We start from the raw sequence: 13,432 nt of genomic DNA, 5'->3' as shown, positions 1-13,432 counted from the left end.
GGACGGATTTTCTTTTTCTCTATAGTGTGTAAAGGTAATGAAAAAAAGTACTGTCTCCTTCCCGAAAAAAAAACATATTGTATTCAGATCCAAGTTGGTTATTTATTACTCTTTTCTTACTCGCATGGACACCATAGACACTCCAGTACATGAACATTGCACTGAGAGAGGGGGGTTCATACAGACACACTGACTGGACACTCCAGTACATGAACACTGCACTGAGAGAGAGGGGTTAATACAGACACACTGACTGGACACTCCAGTACATTAACACTGCACTGAGAGAGAGGGGTTGATACAGACACACTGACTGACTGGACACTCCAGTACATTAACACTGCACTGAGAGAGAGGGGTTAATACAGACACACTGACTGGACACTCCAGTACATTAACACTGCACTGAGAGAGAGGGGTTCATACAGACACACTGACTGACTGGACACTCCAGTACATTAACACTGCACTGAAAGAGAGGGGTTCATACAGACACACTGACTGACTGGAAACTCCAGTACATTAACACTGCACTGAGAGAGAGGGGTTCATACTGTTGTAACAGAAGAAATAAGGTTCTTGATCCCGAGATGAAGTAAAACAGATGAGTTTATTGCATGCAAGGAACAATAAAGCCGAAGTCTTGTTTCCCGCAAGAAACAACAAAACCGAAGTATTGTTCGATGTGCCGGTACAAACTTTTAGGTTATATAGTCCTTGCTTGCTGCTTCAGACGTCATTCGATGTTATGGTAAGAGGGGGGGGGCATGGTATTTGGCCAAATGGTCAGTTTAAGATTATGCCCCCAGGGGGTTCCTTGCTCGCATCTGGAATCCTTATCAGTTAACCCCCTTTCCTGCCATAAACCCCTGTTGCTTAGAAGTCTAATTTTCAGGCAGAACTGACTTAAGTTATTAACCCTTTTAACATCTTGTCTCTTACTTCATTCCCCCCTTATAAAATATGGCATACGTCAGGACTGCCTATTTTTACACATACAATGTCAGGGCAGATCTTTCCTTTTTAGATGTACAGGCATGCATTACCATGACATTGTGCGTTCCAAGGTTACAACAAGATGTTTTTGTACAAGTGATAGTTACAATTATACACATAAAACAATCCTAATCCTACAAATACATAAAGTCCTACCCCAGGACCCAAATGCAGGCCTCAGCCATGTGGAGATCTATCGTCAGGATCTTGGAACAGCAATATTGACCCAACTCCGATTATAATTTTTTGGGCTGAATAGATATGCCAACACCCGGAATGTATTGATACCATATTCCCAGTAATGCTCCTCAGGCCTAACAAGCACACTGTTGGTCTTAGGAAGCATCAGACACAGAAACGGTAACAACATCCTTCTTTCTGTTCACTCAGTCTCTGGTGCCGTGGGTCGGTGAAAGTGCGATGCGCGGATCCAGCGATCTCATCCTGTCACTCAGATGGCACAGTCAGTAGTTGGTGGCACTTGATATGGTCCCTCCCAGCAGGATTGCAACGTCTGGCAGGGTATCTCTTCTTCACCTACACCCACTCGCCAGGTATCCGGTCGTGTCTCCCCTCTACTGGAGGTCCCCAAGCGTCCAACACCTGTTCACGAGCCCTGTGCACTGCTTCAGTTAACAAACCTACAACACTTTAATAGAGAGTTAGTAAATTCATCATTGCGTTAGCCAAACTTGGCCTCCAGGGAGTTTCTTTGGCTGCCAGTGATGATCTCAAATGGGCTCAGTCTCACAGTTCCGTTTGCTCCAGCCCACAAACCGCACAGGACTGCAGGTAGAGCATCTACCCACAGTGTTCCTTCAGTTGATATTTCCTTAGTTGGTCTTTCAGACTGTGGGTGATGGGGGCAATGTGACTTCCAACTTACCCCTAGTGAGGCTGGCACACCTTCCCAGTGTAGTATGCCCCTAGATCAGTATCCAAGGGGCAGGACAGTCTGTACCACGGGATCATCTTTGTCATACACTTGGGTATGTGCCAGCCCACATCCCATCATCATACAACCCCACATTCTTTACACATTTGTTCTAACCACTATTAAACATCTATTAAAGGCCTCAACCTGAATTCTCCCTTTTCCCCAATAGAGGCTTCACAGGGGTCTCAGACTCCCGCTCTCCCAGTGCCGCTCGTCTGGCATCTGCATCTGCATGGTTGTTACCTTGAGTTACTGGAATTCTTTATTTATTGTGTTATTTACACCTTACTCAAGCTGCTTCTGTCGGCAGCTGTAAAACTACAAATCAGTTCAGAGACAAGCCCAGTATTCTTAACTAGAGTCCCTGCCGTTGTGAGAGAATCCTATTTCTCCATAGCCATCCAGAATTGTGGCCTACATGCAACAAATACATACATTATATACATATACAGTAACCCTTTTTCCACACTTACATACAAAGAATGGTTGATCCATCTGAGGAAACCCCAGTCTCAGCACCTGTAAGAGAGCTTGTTTCAAATTATTACAGGTGGCTTTTGCTGCTGGAACCAAGGCAATCTTGTCCTTGTACTGCACTCCCCCCTTAAGCAGATCTGTTAAGAGTTGTGCACCCCGTAAAAACATTGCACCCAGGCCCTGTTAAAATTTCACAATGCTAGACACAAAAGGGCCTTATCATAACTGCTATTAGACACTCTAAAGCTGAAGCAACTCAGACTTGTGGGTTTCCTCATCAGGGGACATACCATCAACATACCGAGTGATCACAGTCAGTTGAAGCCCCGTGACACCCTGTTCTGGATAGTCATTCTTTGTAATGCATAATATTCCAACCCAATAGATCTGGGATAAAACCACCCATTAAAATCTAGTACTTGGCAAGTAAAACTTGCTGCCCCAATACTCCTGTGGCTTCCTGCCGTCTCCCCATATACATTACTCCATAGCACACTGTTGAACAGAGGAGTGAAACAAGCATGACAGTAGTGCTCCAGTATCCCCTAACAGAGAAACCAACACTCCATTAACAGTACATTTTTATCCACTGGAGTGGGACAGACTTAGGGAGGCTACAAGGGATTTACAGGATCTAATCGTTAGGTAAACAGATCTTCTCACAAGACGTTATTCTCCCCCCGTCTCGATTCTAAACCTACAGTGTTTCAGCATGTCTGGTTTCGAGACATTCGAATAAATCCAAATTGTTTCCACTATTGCAACTAATTGTATAAAAATACAAAAACTGTTTATCTAACTACTTTTACGTCCACCTGTACTGTACTTATACGTTTCAGACGCTCTTATATTTTCCAATCTCCTTAAGTTGATTTTCGTCAAGTCTCTTTAGTTAAGTCTCTAGCCAGTCCCGTTGGCTAAACACACTCACACCGTCATTTAGTATACCAAAACTCACAGTTACACACATACATGCCGGCACACAAATTCATAAAACACACATACACATCGAGGATATATTTTTCTCTTCGTACTACAATGTGCTGTATTCTTGTTTTACTTCTACATGAATCCTTTTAATTCCTGAAGCGCACTCCAGGTTCGCTGCGTTCCTAATTTCGGATGCGGTACTTTAGCCCACCGGTCAATATCTTCCGGTTTTGGATTTGATCGTATGGGGGAATCAGGGAAGGTAGGTGCGAGTGCGAGTGCGGACCCCCCCCGACGGGGTGTTAGACACTTAGAGTGACGCTGTCTTCAACAGCGCCAGCCCCCGTTACATCAAGTCCTTTCCCACTTCGGGTGAGAGTACAGATCTGCGGGCGCTCTCCCTTTAAGAAGGGAGTCCCTGTTCCGTCTCTATTACACTCGTACCAGGTGTCATCCCACTCGGACCCCCCGTCTCCATATGGTCACTGTGGGAATTGATCCCAATTATTTTCATTTCCTGCCTGTCTGTTCCCCTATGGGAGAGCAGGATATAACACATTAACTAGTACAGTGCGACCAGGAACTAATTCTTCTTTTAGTTTCCGATTCTCCTGCACTGCCTCTTTTCGCTTTTGTTCATAGTCTTTCGTAGCGAGTAAAGTATCTTTTCTTCCGGGTTTTTGATTTCCCCGTAAACACACTTTTAAGAAGTCACATCCCAATTTCTTTTTTTTTTCTCATGTATCTGCCACCACTGGTGCCGGCCGTGCACCAGGGTGGGAGCTACATGCTTGTGCTTTTGCCAATCAATACTCATATGCTTTCTTTACAGGCGTCTTCGCCCCAGACTCCCTCTGACAAACTCAACTTTTCGCATATTTTTCTCCTTTTTTTTTCCGTCAACTTACACTTTTCCGATATATAAACGGACCCTTCCACCACTTTCTCAAACCATCAGTTAGCACACATGTTCGGTCTCTTTTACTTTTGTCGTGTGTGAGGTAACAGCTCATACAGTAAGGGGATGCTTTCACTTGAAAAACCTGTGCATTCCTGCACTCATTCAGCTAAGGGCGTCTGTTACCTCCAGATCTAAATGCCTCTCAGAGACTTTAGAGAGGACCTACACCGCACTGTTCACAGGTAAGGAACGAGACCTCGAAAACCCCCTTTCCTGATCAGTAATTCACCATCCCCAGAACACCAGCATCACTGCTTTTGCCCCGGGGTGGACTTACACACTGAGCTCAATCAGGGCGATTCTCGGGTCTCAACGTCCTTTAAATCCTGCTACTTAATGCTTTGCTCTGTTATTATGAGGTGTGTTTATGTTAGTGTCGTGCGTGTGTATATGTATTTCACAAACAAGGAAAACACCAAAAATATACATATATATACCTCCTACTTCTGTTTCCTTTAAAACAAAAAACCACTCCACGCCAATCCGTGCACGATCAAGGCGTAGCTAATCTCAGGACCCCGGGCGCAATTAAGGCCCACACCAATCCTGGATTATACGTGCATTTAATGCACCACTCAGCTCCAGAACCCCGGGCGCAATTAAGGCCCACACCGATCCTGAGCCTCAGAACTCCGGGCGCAATAAAGGCCCACACCAGTCCTGACCTTCAGAACTCCGGGCGCAATTAAGGCCCACACCAGTCCTGAACTATGTGCATTAATGCACCACTTGCTCCAGAACCCCGGGCGCAATTAAGGCCCAAACCAGTCCTGACCTTCAGAACTCTTTGGAGTAAGTGACGTCCTCGCCTGCTGCCGCAGAGATATAGGATTAGCAAAAGAAAATCGGCCCGTACATGCCGGCAAATATTCCCAGGAGGAGGATCATCAAGCGCCGAATCCTTTTCTTCTCCTCCTCCGGGACAGCGACTGCTCTCCCCACAGCTCTGCGGATCTCAGCACAGGACAGAACGAGGACCAGCAGCGGCAGAGGAAAGATAATGACCAAAAACAGCCAGTAGGAAATGGAAGAATAGAAAAGTTCCCCCACCATGAAGCCGACGGCGAGAACCCAGACACTCAGGGAAATGAGGACCGCGGACTTGGGACTCCGGTGATACCGGTACCAGAGAGGATGGGCCAGGGCTACGTACCTCTCCAGGGAGATGCACAGCAGGAATCCCACTCCTGCCACCACGCAGACAGTGTATGTCATAATGCCCGCAGCGCAATGACTGGGGCACTTGTTGTTGCTGGTGGAGTCGATGAACAGGGGCAGGATGGCAATCCGGGTCACGTCCGACAGGAGCAGGTTGATAACGTAGACGGGGAGGGGGAAGTCGGTCTTGACCAGGCGGAACAGCCCGTAAAGAGCCAGGAAATTGATGGGCAGCCCGACAACAAAGAAGCAGCTGTACATCACCAGATGGAAGGTCTTCATTTTCAATAATTTGTGATCATCTGTAGAATTTCCTTCGGTGGTGTTGGAGAAGTTCAAGCTGTCCATTTTAAGGGTTGAGTGTTGAAGTGTCTGTCCTGTCCTTGTCAATGGGGACTGAGCTGTGTGTCCTGTCCTTGTTAATGGTTCTATTTTGCCCCCTAGTCATATTAGATACCCTGGAGGGGAGAGCAAGGAGTAAGTTTGCTCATTACTTTGGGGACTGAGCTGTGTGTCCTGACCTTGTCAATGGAGTCTAACCTGTGTGTCCTGTCCTTGTCAATGTGGACTGAGCTGTGTCTCCTGTCATTGTTAATGGAGACTGAGCTGTGTGTCCTGTCCTTGTCAATGGAGACAGAACTGTGTTTCCTATCCTTGTCAATTGGGACTGAGGTGTGTGTCCTGTCCTTGTCAATGAGGATCCTGGCCTGTCCAGCAGTGCAGTGCTTCTTCCTACTGCTCTCTGGTCATTCCCCTTCTCAGAAGGTGAGATTCACCATCTTTTCTTACAGAACCAATTTTCACCAAGACCTTGAAACCTGCAAGAGGAGAGAGACACATTCAATACTAATAAGTCATCACTTCCCAAAGGCCTGAAACAGTTTACCTGTGATCACTTACACAGGTGGAGTGTTCAATTAAGACATGAGGATATCCCTGGGAGCAAGAATCACACCATCCTTCACCTCCAGAACCAGCGCTCCCCTCACTGAAATACCACTGTCTCAGTAGAGCAATTGCTTGAACAAGTGCTCCTTCTCTTTAAATGACAGGTGGTTTTGGGGACCCTATGAGAATAGCTGGACTGGGGCTTCCCAGGTTCAGAGCCAGATTGAGATTGAGACTTTCAATGCTTCAGAGTTCTTCTATATTTATTGTCATGCTCATGCCCATATCTTTAGAAGGAATTAACTGCAATTTGTACACTGTGCTCATGGAATTGTAAGACATAACTGTATGTTAGCTGGCAGCCGCTGTTACCTGGTTCTATTTTGCCCCCTAGTCATATTAGATACCCCGGAGAGGAGAGCCAGGAGTGAGTTTGCTCATTACTTTGAGCACTATGGGGGTTAAAATCTGTCTGGTCAAGTCGGCTATCTGTCTGTTCAAAGATCTCCTAGTCCCTTTGGCATCTCATCCTCTAAAGAGATTGTTTTATAGGCCTGTGGGCTCATCAGTCATTTCCCCTCCTGAGACAACCAGCTGCAGCCATTGAAAGTCTCCCTGGATCTCTGAGACCTGCTGTCTTCAGTAGATTTCAGGCAGCAGGTCGCAGAAGGCAGCAGGTCTCTAGAGACTGGGGGAGATTTTCCCTGCCCTGCATTAGAGAGAGCTGTTTGTCCTCACTGAGCTGCCGGAGTCAATCCCAGATCAGGTTTGGCTCAGAGCACACAACTGCACTGCTTCCGTTCAGGTGCGACACCCATTTCATCCCAAACTGTGCCTCTTCTGTTTGGGAAGAGGGAGGAACCAGAAGCACACGGAAAGAATCTGCTCCTGGAAGGCCAGAAGGTTTCTTGATCTTCCTCTACCCGGGAACACTTCATTGCTTAATAGAGTAGAGAGACCTTGAACAACTGTTGGACAGCGCCCCCTGGGGACCAGAGCTACAACAACGCTCGGAGAACATGCAATCTCCGACTGAGCAGACACCCAGGTCTCAAACCCAGGGTCCTGGAGGCGTGAGGGGGCTGTTCCTTGCTCCACGCCCCCAGTCCTGTTCCTGTTGCTCCTGTGAGAAGGAGAAGCAATAGTAGGAGCAGCAGTAATGCTGCAGAAGGAACAATAAGGAGAGCGAAAAAGGTCATTTTAATTAGAATCATGATCAATCAAGCAGGCGGTCAGGGATACAGGACGTCCTTACCTGCAGCTGTAGCAGCAATGAGTCTCCGAAAGTGCAGAATTGTCCGCTCAACGTCCAAATCCCTTTCCTGTGGCGCACAGTTCCAGCCTGCTTGCTTTAACTGCAGACGAGCCCCCAGCTCATTCTCCAAAGCACAGTCTGAGAGTAGTGAGGAAAAGATAAACAGCCTCTCTTTCCCGAGAGAAGGAGGCGTCTCGTGTCCTGATTCAGGCTGTAGCTGCCCACAGGAAAGGGACGCGGGCTCGAGCTTCCCCGGGCAAAGAGAGTGGAGCTGCAGCCGAGCCGCGAGAATCTCTGCAAGGCGGGCGGGGAGTGGACAGACCACAACTTGCGGCAGACTCAGCCCCCTGCGTGCCCCCCAAAGACAGGGTTCTCACGAGCGGCCTGTGTGGGGCTGTCTGGCCTGCCAAGGAAAATGTCACACCAGCGATCTGGAGAGGAGCTCGGGGACACATTGCTCAGAGTTTCTCCCTTTTTAGGGAAAGGCTGGGAAAGACTCGAGCGATTTGAAAGGAACGATCAGAAAGCATGGATTGTCTTTAGGATTTTTATATGCAGGGTCTTCTGTGTCCTGCCCTTGTCAATGGGGACTGAGCTGTGTGTCCTGTCCTTGTCAATGGGAACAGGACACACAGCTCAGTCTCCATTGACAAGGACAGGACACACAGCTCAGTCCTCATTGACAAGGGCAGGACACAGAAGACCCTGCAGAAGTCTGTCATCAGACCACAGGATAAAATAATTTCAGATGTGCCTTTTTAAACAGATTCTTGAACATTTATGGGCGTTATTAGACAGTGGGAAGCAGGTAAAAACTCGTGTTGCTCTCAATGTGTATCGTGCTCTACTGAAAGGACTATCCGTCGTTAGAAACCTGATAGACATCCCCGAAATAACTGATTCTGTAGCTGTTAGTAATGTACGCGGAGGAGCAGCAGCAGCAGCAGTAGCACAGACAACTGGAAACGTTTTCACACGCGTTTCTGAAACGAATCGAAATAATAACGGGAAGTATAACTTTAGCCGTAAGAGGAAACGTATCCTGACAGGAAACAGAGCTACCGCTCGACATCTCACACACGCTCCTCGTTAGTATAGTGGTGAGTATCCCCGCCTGTCACGCGGGAGACCGGGGTTCGATTCCCCGACGGGGAGGTACATTGTTTTCCTCAGAAAACTTACATGATTTTCCTTTTCCCACTAATCTGACTGCTCTTCCAAACGGGCCGCCCGTCACCTATTAAAATATGTTTGTCGTAGAAACATATTTCGTTGTTGTGCTCTGTTCTTTTGCACTCTTATCATATCATCAGAAAAAAAAAGGTACTGTCAGAAGTGGGATTCGAACCCACGCCTCCAGGGGAGACTGCGACCTGAACGCAGCGCCTTAGACCGCTCGGCCATCCTGACATGTTGCTTTACCAAATTGGTGTTCAACACACCGCGTTCTTGTTTGGTGCGGGTTTCGTTTCTGTTGTATAACACTATAACTTCGGCCCACTTCATTGTTTGTCCTTTAAAAGAGGTTGTAATCTTTCTCTGTTTCACTATCTGTGTGAGGAAACGTGAAGCGGTTTTGGAAGAACACCGCAACTGCAGAACCTGGCCTTACTAACGCCACGATGTTGACCGGTCGGAGCTGAGCTTGGCTCCCGGATAGACCCGGAGAGTGTGTTTATCTGTCCCCCAAAAGACTGCAATCACTGTTAGCTCCACTAGAGGGCAGCAGAGTATAGTTACTGCATGATTCTACATAAGAGAAGCAAGACTTGTCCATACGCGTATCGCATCTCTTTCACACGATCGGAGATGCTCTCAAACGGAGTTCGATATACTGGCTTCATACCCACCCTGTGTCTTCTCGGCACACGATCAACAGTGGACATGGCAACATTCCTTATGTTATGGGACATACCTTTGTCCTCTATGATGCGTGTCTGGATTTCTCTAAGCCCGATACCCGCATTCATTTAATTATTTTTCCTTATTTTATTTATATAATGTTAGCATGCCCACAGGGGTTAGGCAACCAGTTGACCTTGGACCCCTAGAGGTTTTTTATGTACGTTTATTCCTGTGCTGAGAAGAGAAGAGAGAAAACTAAACGTTTCGGCTGTGGAGCCTTCTTCAGGTGTGAGGAAGACAGGGCAGTGGGCAAAGGTAATGTAGCGGGAGAACAAAGGCGCTGAATCGCTGTAACACCTGCAAGAACACATCCAACACCACACTCCTTCAAGGCCCCTCAGGACAAGTCCGGATCACCCGGATGGCACCTTGTACCTCCAGCAACCTTATTTACTGGATCTCTTGCAGTAAATGCCCAGCCATCTACATTGGGGAAACAGGAAGGAGACTGGGAGACCGCTTCAGAGAACACGTCAGGGCTGTGAAGATTAAAGATCTCTCCAGGCTCATAGTTTCTCATTTCACCTCTGACGGCCGCGACCACTCTAACCTCTCTGTCTGTGTTCTCAGAGACGGGTTTCCGAACTCGTACATCAGAAAGACTACCGAAACCAAACTTATCCTGCAGCTAGGATCACACCTTCCCCCTTCTCTCAACGACAGACTCCTTTTTTTCTAAATTCTCTCTGTTCGTTGCTGTTTCATTTCACACCTCTCTACACCTCTCCTGACTTCACACCTCCTGATTGGCCTCTCTTTCTGTCCCCCTGCTCCCGCCTCTCGCTCCTCCTCCCTCCCAGGTCAGGTCAGGAGGATCAGTGAAGCCCGAAACTACGCTTGAAAAATTGAACGTAAAAAAAAATAAAACGCTTTCTTGCACAACAGGCTGAGGGGTGAAAGTGTCGCACAAAGTTCCCCGCCACGTTGTCGATTTCGGTACCTGGCTTCTTTCAGAAAACGATTGGTTGGTGAGCCCCGCGGCCAATAGCTAAGAATTGGTAAATATTCTTAAGAAATCTACACAGGCACAAAGTGAACGCACTTCTGCAAGTCAGGATGGCCGAGCGGTCTAAGGCGCTGCGTTCAGGTCGCAGTCTCCCCTGGAGGCGTGGGTTCGAATCCCACTTCTGACAAGCACTTTTCTGGGCTGAACTTTTTAGTTCAATTTTTGCATCCCCATGTTTTTATAACGATAATTACCATCTACTCCATATATATATATAAACACAGTATTTATGACGATATCTAATGACGATTAGACCGCGAGAAAGACTTTTCCATGAGGATACAGAAGACGGGTGAAGAGCAGATTGAAACCCGTCGTCTTCTTGTCAAGCACGGAGATCTCTGCCGTTTTCGTCTTTCAAAAACAAAAAAAGAGACGTTTATCGACAGATTTACCTAGAATGAAACTAGCAAAAAAAAACATAAAACGGAGGGGGAAAAATGAAGCTCGTAGTCGGCAGGATTCGAACCTGCGCGGGGAGACCCCAATGGATTTCTAGTCCATCGCCTTAACCACTCGGCCACGACTACACGCGCAGAGAGTGCTGGAGTTTCTCTTCTTGTGGGATGCGCAATCACGTCCGGTTCACTCGCACAGCCGGGGGGGGGGGGGGGTCCCTTCGAGTGTCATGGCGACGATTGTTCTTGGGTTCCGAAGGCGAAGCAGGAAAATGTCTCTCAGAATGTCGCTCCAACCTCTCTCGGTTACGATGCGGTTATGAGCGCTTTTTTGATTGCCAGCTGCGCCTGCAGCCCTTCTGAAATACACGATCTTCCTTTTCTCTCCGTGATAGGGGCGCCCCTGAAAAAAAGAAGCTACATGAATAAAATACATTTCTGATTTAAAAAAAACAACAAATAAATCATTAAAGTGGCGTTTTTTTTCCTTCAATTCGTTATGAGAAAGAACTCGGTTTACTATTAACCGCTCAGATGTGGTGCAGCCCTGTGAGTTCACTTTCAGGATTCAGAATTCCACAATTTAGATCTTTGTAAAAATAATATATATATATCTTTATTAGATGTAAATTTCGCCCTCATTGCTATAAGGCAATTTGATGAATTCAATTGCAAAGAGGAAGTAAAAAAAAACTCGGTCTACCAGAAGTGGGGTTCGAACCCACGCGGACATACGTCCATTGGATCTTAAGTCCAACGCCTTAACCACTCGGCCATCCTGGTGCCGCACGCCCGACTGCCGGAGAACAGTGCTGTACGACAGAGCCGGTGCGGGTAGTGAGCCGACATGTCTCTCGGTGCTCTCCGCTGTCCGAGAGTCCGGACTGCCCGCTCGTCTTTTATCTCCTCGGTTTGTATTCCGTGCTGCTGCGGTCGGGGGTGACGTCCAGCGCTTCACAGCGGCTGTCGCCAAGGTTTCGCGATCTTGGCTGGCCGCCGGGCTCCGCTATTGTTCACAAAAACAAAGTTATTGACAAGTAATAATGGGGCTCGAAACGGCAGCGCTGATCGTTGCAAAATATGAGACGCCTGAAGAAGAAAGAAAACACAACGTTTCGGCTGTGGAGCAGTCTTCATTCTTCACTACCTGTGAGCACCATGGGGGGAAAACACTTTTTGGTGGGTTTAAACGAGAAAGTATTGCGCTTTAACGAGAACATTTTCTGGAAATTATTGAGACTGAAACAACACCAGACAGGTTAACCCAGAGTGGAGCATTTGTTGCATCGGTTTACATCTGGCAGCAAAAAGAAACCAGAGTTTAAAAGCTATAACTGTTCCCCACCCCCACCACCCTCTGTGTAAAGAAGAACCTCCTGTCCTGACTGGAGGATCTCACCCAGCTGTGTCTGGAGAGAAGCCAGGGTATCGGCTTCAACAACATGGCTGGGTAGCTTACTCCACACTCCCACCACCCTATGTGTAAAGAAGAACCTCCTGTCCTGACTGGAGGATCTCACCCAGCTGTGTCTGGAGAGAAGCCAGGGTATCGGCTTCAACAACATGGCTGGGCAGCTTGTTCCACACCCCCACCCCTCTCGGTGTAAAGAAGAGCCTCCTTTTAACTGCTTTAAGTGCTCTTCCACACTGGAGATACTTCACAATTGCAGTTACTAAGGGGTCTATTTACTTAACAAATCCATTTTTCTAGGTTTGCAATTAGTAATGATTCATTTCTGATCATTGGCTTCTGGGAAAACTGGCCCTGGTGTAAGTGTGAGTGTGTGTGCCTGACTGTCTGCCCTGCGATGGACTGGCATGCCGTCCGAGGTGTATCCTGCCCCGTGATGGACTGGCATGCCATCCGGGGTGTATCCTGCCCTGTGCCTGCTGCTTGCTGGGATAGGCTCCGCTTCCACTGAGACCCTGAATTGGATGCTGTGGTTCCAAATGTAGATATGTATGGATGGATACTTTCCAGAATTAGTTTTTCACTTGGAGGTTGTTAGAATGCGTAAATAAAGGTGAAATACATTCTGATTTAACGTGGAATGAGAGCTGGAATGAAAGCCTGCAGAGCACGCTGGTGTAGACCGAGCCGTGTTTAGGACTCCTGTCCGCAGAGCATGCTGGTGTAGACCGAGCTGTGTTCAGGACTCGTGTCCGCAGAGCACGCCGGTCCAGGCTGAGCCGTGTTCAGGACTCGTGACCGCAGAGCACGTCGGTGCAGGCTGAACCGTGTTCAGGACCCCTGACTGCAGAGCACGCGGATGCAGGCCGAGCCTTGTTCAGGACTCCTGACTGCAGAGCACGCCGGTGCAGGCTGAGCCGTGTTCAGGACTCCTGACTGTGATGGGCTGGGGGAGTCAGTTCGAAGTGAGGAATAGCCCAGACCAGGAGAGCAGAACTCTGGTCCTCAGGAAACACTCTGCAGCTGGTTGGGCAGGCCTCTCTAAATTTAAATCTGATCAAGAACAGAGAAAGCCTTCAGCTTGTACAATTAACCAATTAAAAAGCTCCT

General features: G+C 47.7%; 5 non-coding genes and 1 pseudogene across 5 annotated transcripts; 2 read left to right on the top strand and 4 right to left on the bottom strand.

Annotated features, from left to right (window-relative positions):
• Positions 1-5,078: 5,078 nt before the first annotated feature.
• Positions 5,079-5,807, bottom strand: LOC148833549 (G protein-coupled receptor 4-like; annotated as a pseudogene).
• Positions 5,808-8,685: 2,878 nt separating this feature from the next.
• On the top strand, positions 8,686-8,757 carry trnad-guc (transfer RNA aspartic acid (anticodon GUC)). Its single transcript has one exon. It is a non-coding gene; the product is annotated as a tRNA-Asp (tRNA).
• A 172-nt stretch (positions 8,758-8,929) lies between these two features.
• Positions 8,930-9,012, bottom strand: trnal-cag (transfer RNA leucine (anticodon CAG)). Its single transcript has one exon. It is a non-coding gene; the product is annotated as a tRNA-Leu (tRNA).
• A 1,545-nt stretch (positions 9,013-10,557) lies between these two features.
• Positions 10,558-10,640, top strand: trnal-cag (transfer RNA leucine (anticodon CAG)). The gene has a single exon. It is a non-coding gene; the product is annotated as a tRNA-Leu (tRNA).
• Positions 10,641-10,961: 321 nt separating this feature from the next.
• On the bottom strand, positions 10,962-11,043 carry trnas-aga (transfer RNA serine (anticodon AGA)). The gene has a single exon. It is a non-coding gene; the product is annotated as a tRNA-Ser (tRNA).
• Positions 11,044-11,611: 568 nt separating this feature from the next.
• On the bottom strand, positions 11,612-11,694 carry trnal-uaa (transfer RNA leucine (anticodon UAA)). Its single transcript has one exon. It is a non-coding gene; the product is annotated as a tRNA-Leu (tRNA).
• Positions 11,695-13,432: the final 1,738 nt, after the last annotated feature.

Source organism: Atractosteus spatula, chromosome 5, assembly GCF_055471065.1.
Source record: "Atractosteus spatula isolate fAtrSpa1 chromosome 5, fAtrSpa1.hap1, whole genome shotgun sequence".
Taxonomy (NCBI): domain Eukaryota; kingdom Metazoa; phylum Chordata; class Actinopteri; order Semionotiformes; family Lepisosteidae; genus Atractosteus; species Atractosteus spatula.
This window is presented reverse-complemented; position numbering and strand designations above follow the sequence as displayed.